Here is a 6,443-nt window from a genome sequence, read left to right as displayed (position 1 = left end):
TCTGAGACACCCAGCTTCTCCTGGAGCCTCTAGCACCCTATATCACTTCCTGCTGCCAGACAAGGATGGAGGGATGGATGCTACGTGGCAGATGGGTGAACTCATCCAGACGGTGGCCTGGGGAGGCTGGGTTTGCAGGTTGCAAGGGCAGCCGTGAGCTGCTTCATGACTGCTTTTTAAGCCATAGATGGAGCACAACAGGAAAGCCTGATCTGCTGTGATGTCTGCCCAAGTTTTTCTTGAAGAGCCCTGCAACAGCGCGATCTGTTTAAAGACACCACATTAGAAGTTCAGAGTAAATGTGTACTGACAATAAATAAAAGAAGCATATACACACATACCCCAGGTGGCTAAACAGCAGCACAACACAGTGATTCAAAGCAAACAGACACCCTTCAAAAAGTAGAAATCAAATGCAGAAATTAGGCAAATTAGATGCAAGACTACAATAAGGCAGCCCCAGAAAAGAAATCCAAGGAGCTACTTGCTAACAGCATGGAGGCTGACAATAAACCCTTTCTCAAACACATCAGAAGCTGAAAGCCTGCCAGAAGAACTGCTGTGGCCAGCACTCAATCTCAGCACAAGGAGGCCCAAGAAACAAAGAAATCAGTATTTTGCAATGATATTCACAGGCAGTATCTCAAAGAAGGAATAGGAGTAATAGCTTAAGTGAATCTATAAGAGCAAAACCAGGTAAACCCCACCCCAGTCTTCCTATTTGTCAGGGTAGGGAGCCTGTGTATGAGGGAGAGTGGGAGGGTTGTGGATCTCACCTTAACTAGGACTTTGATGCTGCTCTGTAGGAAAGTTGGCAAATAATGGGTCTGATGGAAATACTACCCAGTGTGTGCAAGTGAGAAACCCTGCTCAGGGTGTGTATGACTCTGTTAAAGGCAGATGCTCATCACAGGGAGACAACCAGGAGCAGAGCCTGCCAAGGGAGCCTGGAAAGAATTGTTTTTTCAGTGCAGCACAGAGGAAAACGGGATAACCAGATGGGCACAGGCATGGGAGGATTTTCCCGAGGGAGGTCAACCTTGCAAGATGTCATGAGCCTGAAGAGAGGCAACTGCGGAGGAAATCCCTGCTTCAGGGATCGTGGGGTAGTGAGAGGACACAACAGGAGAAGGATCCCTCTTCATCTTGTTTCTTACATTCCTCCCCAACCACAGCACCAGACATATGGCCCAATGTGTCAGCCCAACTGGATTTCAAATGTCACAGGAACAGCCGCTAATGAGGGCTGGGGCTCCCGGGGTGACGTCCCAGCTCATGGCTAGGTGCCCACTTCCAAAGACCAGGGAAACATCTTCCTCATTGAAAAAGGAGCCTTTAGCTTTGTGATATCCATAAAATTAAAGATGCTAATAATTTAACAATATTTATGAATCAAGCTATTTATGAATAAAGCTATTGCAACATAAGTATGACTCACTGTCTTCTCATGGAAACACCCTGCTTTTCCACTGATACCACCTTTTGGAGGAAAAAAACCAAACCAAAAACCAATTTGAAGGAAATAAGCTTATCCTGATCCAGAGAAGCCAGAAGCCATCTTAACATCAGTGTTGTGAGTGGGAGGAATTGAGCACAGCATAATGGCACATGGGAGCTTTGAGATCCCAGATCTATTAAAGCGTTTGTTTGCCAGCCTAGCCATTTTGCTTGCCTGGAAATGCTTATTCAGAATAAACCTTCATCATAATCAAAAGCCAGTCATCAGACAAAAATGAATCTGGTTTAATTCTAGAGGGCAGGAAGCCTTGACAGACCTTTTATTTCAACATCTGAAACAGCTTCCACTGTCTGGACATGGATTAATACAAGTTTCTCTCCTGTCATAGATTCAAAATGGCCCAAGAGTTTTTGATGACTTTTTAGGGTTTGGAAACCTCAGGCTCAGAGAACTTGCTTTCCTCCCAGGTGAAACCTGGTAGCTCTGGAACCTGTGTCTCCTTCTGTCTCCTCCTGCTCTTCTAGGTTGGTTTGTTTTTTTTTTTTGAGAGATTAGCTACCATGACTGTGCTCCCTTGACATCTTACCCAAAACAGCTTCATCTCTGGTTCTAAGGCTGTTTTTTCTTCTAACCATTCTCCTCATGTTTATTGTGGCTAAGTCATTTCTCCAGGATGGCCATAGAGACCCCATCCTCCTAGCTAAGGGGCAATTACTCACTCCAGAAATTGAGACCTTTGTGTTTTCTGAACTGAAATACGCAGTGGTGCTCCCCCAGCTCTACCTGCTGGCAAGCAGGTGGAGAGAACTCCTTTCCCCACCCTGAGATGAAGTGTAGACATCACCCTGTTTGATCTCAGGGGATGTCTCCGCTGCCATTGGCACTAGCTGCCAGGTGGCTGCTCTCCCCCAGGGGCCTGACTGCAGAGGAGCTCTCATAGAATCATAGAATCACACAGTAGTGTGGGTTGGAAGGGACCTTCAAAGCTCATCTAGTCCAACCACCTGCAATGAGCAGGGACATCTTCAACTAGATCAGGTTGCCCAGAACAACATCCAGCCTGGCCTTGAGTATCTCCAGGGATGGCACATCCACCAGCTCTCTGGGCAATCTGTGCCAGTGTTTTACCACCCACACTGGAAAGAATTTTTTCCTCATGTCCAGCCTGAATCTCCCCTCTTTTAGTTTAAAATTATTACCCCTCATCCTGTCACAACAGGCCCTGCTAACGAGTATCTCCCCATCTTTTTATAGGCCTCTTTTAAGTACTGAAAGGCTGCGATAACCTGGTCTGCTTTGGCAGCTTGGAAGAGGGAAGAGAAACCATTCCCTAGAAGTCACTGCAGTTGGAGAGGTGCCAGGGGAAAAACTTTCTCTGGGTGCACCAGAGGAAACAAAAGCAGCTCATGAAATGAAAAATCAGGGAAAAGTTGTTATCACCGAACCGTTGGGTCCTCCAATTCCAATTTAATTAAAGGAACATGGTGGGGCAGAGGACTTTGTGGCATGAGGTGCTGTGCTTCTGCCAGTGCTGCCCCAAATCAAATGAGAAAAACTCTACTGGGGGGAACTTGCCATCCAAACAGATACAGCAAATACATTAGGGAAGGCAGAAACTCTGAAAGAGGTTTTATTGCAAAAAATGCAAATGCAAGTCTTTGTAGTCCATTTCCTATTAATTGGATCACAATTTCCTTCCCCTGCTGGCCTGAGCCTGATAACCACTGCAGGCCTCAGGGGAACAGGCCATAATAAAATAGTATCCCCTCCAGCATAGCTCCTGCCCCATGGCCCTTTCCGAAGCCCCCTGGAAGCAGTTCTGAACTCAGAGTCCATCACCACACATCAGCTGCACATCATTAAATTGAAAGATTTGCCACATGAAGTCATCTAAAACCAAGCCAAGACCTAGGGGAGCAGGTCGGGAGCACCCAGAGATGATCAGCAAGAGGAGCAAGATGCTCTCTGTTGTGGGGTGGACATCCTGGGCAGGGGAACTTGGTGCAAGGGGCACAAAGCCCAGCCAGCAAGGCACGGGGGCAGCAGCCTCTTAATGGGTATACATGTGCAGGCTGTAGCAGAGAGGGGGAAACAAAACTGTGTGCATGTGTGCAGAAAGACCATACAGATCCAGCTGTAGAAGTGAGGATGAAGCGTATAGATTTTCAGATCAATAACTTGAATGGTAAATGATGGAGGAAGGGGAAGGAAAGATGTGACCTGTGCATCAGGCAGGTCAGAGCATTTTAGCATGGCAAGAGGCAAAAGTGAGAAAACCAAATAAAAGATCACAGAGTAATTCAAGTTAAACTGACATTTAAAACAGCATCTCAGTAATGGGGACTAAGGTGGAGGAGCGTTGGAGGGACATTAAGCTTTCACAGTTTTTAAAACTTTGATACACCTAATGCTTTCTCAGACAGCCCAAGCAAATGAGTCACCTTGCAACAAGACAAATGCCTATTTTTAAAAGAACAATTTTTATTGTATCCCAGTGTATTCACCATTGTCAGTGCAGCATTGGGCACTGAGCTAATTGCTTTATCATATCCTCTGGCCTGGAATTTTCTCCTAACACCAACCTGCTCCCAAATTCTCATTGACCTTTGAGCATTAAATACACTGGCAGAAGTTGATGCACATGGCTGAGACACAAGGACTGTGTCAATGCGCAAAAAGGCTCCACTAAGGATTCTCAGCAGTGACAGCATGGAGCTAAATGTTAAGAGAAAGTGATGTATTTTGATGGGAGATGAGCACGACCACTAAAAAGCACCAAAATGAGCACATAACACATACAAGACATTTGAGAAGCAAAAAGATATGCCAGAATAGAGAGAAAGAGGGATTCTTTCATGGCAGATTGATAGTTTGCCAAAGTAACTGGAGGAAGAAGGAGGTGCAAAAAAAAAAAAAAAAGACACAGAGCAACGAGCAGCTCTTCCTTTCTGTGTAAGATTTTTTTCTCCTGTGTTTTCAAGTTTTTGGAAGCAGACACACCATCCAGCTTCTGGAAAATGAGCAGAAATGCACTTCCCTTCTCCCCAGCCACAGAAAAAACTCACTTTTTTAACTCAAACATCCACTGCTGCCCTGTACCCACTGCCCCTGAAGCTCACTGGGGGTTTACTCTGAAGGCAGAAATGCTAAATGTGGGTAATTGCTGGCAGGAAGGAAAGGAGATGGAGAAGCAAGATGCTCCACCCGCTTATTCTCCCTCCAGATACCAAAATCTGCCGAACAAATGTCCTTACTCCTTCCCAAGACCCTTTTCCAGCAGAATTCAGTGTTTTCCCTCATGGATGTCCATGTTCCCCATTTGCCCAGCAGCACTCATTGACCCTGCTGGTGGTGAGCAGTGATGGGAGGAGGTGCTGAGTGGCCCCAGCTTCCTCCTCAGCAGCCAGCAACTCCGCTGCTGCTGCCCCCACTGTGTCCAGTCCCGTCCAGGGTGAACTGCTGAGAAAGAAGAGATGGGTGGTGGGGAGGGGACTGGCCTTTGCTCAAGATCAGGGGCTGGGAATATTGCCATGCTTAGGGCCAAACTGACTTTTCTAACAGTCTCCACATTAATGCACAGCTTAGTATTGTCCATCATCACACCCAAAACATTTTATGACCACAACCCAGAGGGGAGGAAGCCACAGGTTATGCTAGCAGGCCCCTGGGCTCTTTCCCAGTAGGGGCCAGTGGGACTAGCAGGCTGGAGAAACACCCGACAGCACTGAAATAGCCAGCTCCTGTCATGCATGGGGCATTCAAATACCTATTCAAACACAGCAGCACTTCATTCATACACTGTCTTAGGTTCTTCCATCTTGTAGTTGTGTAAATAAGCCATAAGACTGCATTATTTGAGATACTCTTCATAACACAGCAATAATTACTAAAGGCTCCATCAAGCTCTGTAAACAGCACTGTGCATCAGTACTGAAAATTAGGAGCTGAAGTTGCACTTATGGTAATTGCCATTTTGTTTGGTGCTGGAAAATTCATTCCACCTTTGCCTTTCACTTTGTAGCTGCCAAAGGAGTGGCTTTTGAAAGGTATCATCAGCTACTGACATGCATATTGTTTCTATGTTAACCAGAACTGAGGACGGATCACTGAACACTTGTTCAAATGATATTTCGCCTGCCCAGGCTTTTGCCCTGCTGGGCTTTGATCCTTTTCATCTTAGTTCCTTCCTTTAAAAAATTATGTATTTGCACCTTTAAGACACTTTTTGTAGAAACAGTGATTTTTCCCCTTGTTAATTTTTCTTTTTTTTTTTCTTTTTTTTTTTTAGAGGAAATATTTTCTGCTGTATCTATCTCAGAGATAATCCTGTAGAATGTCTGACTGGGGCACACAGATAAAAGCTGAAAACTGCTGAAGTAGGATTTAAATGTCAGGCTGGCACTTTATTTACAGCTACATGGTTACAAACACGGTTCAGTACACGCAGACACAACATTTTCCTTCATCCATGTATAGGAATACCAAAATCTCATGTTGCATTTGAGTGCTGTGATGGATAATGATGAAGGAAACCTAACCCATGTGGAGACAGGGTCTTTTTTCTCCTAAGATGAGTTATTGGCCAGAGTATAGTATTTTACTGCAAAACACAGCATCATGCCACTTGAGTGCTTGGGATGGCACCCCCTTTGGGGAACCATGGGGCTGAGCCCACACTGGCATTTCTCAGTAACGTTATGTTCAGTGAACCTGTCACTGAAACCAATTTGGGTTTTAGTTTTAGATCTGCCAACCAGGTGTGAGGTATCCACACCCTTATCTGATGACTGCATGTCATCACCCCTAAGCTGTCCAGGCACTTCTGCCTCCTCAAGCGTAACCATGATCACTTTGCCACCTAAAAACTCACCTTCCCGTCTGCTCTGACAGTGCTTTCAGGGTTGCATCAGCCTGGGAAGCATAAGCGGATAAAAGGCTGGGCAGAGTCTTAAGGAGCAACAGCCTTAAATCCCCTCCAACATAT

The sequence above is a fragment of the Nestor notabilis genome, unplaced genomic scaffold, assembly GCF_000696875.1.
Source record: "Nestor notabilis isolate BGI_N333 unplaced genomic scaffold, ASM69687v1 scaffold31503, whole genome shotgun sequence".
NCBI classification, from domain to species: Eukaryota; Metazoa; Chordata; class Aves; order Psittaciformes; family Psittacidae; genus Nestor; species Nestor notabilis.
The sequence above is the reverse complement of the archived record's forward strand: the minus strand, read 5'-3'. Positions refer to the sequence as shown.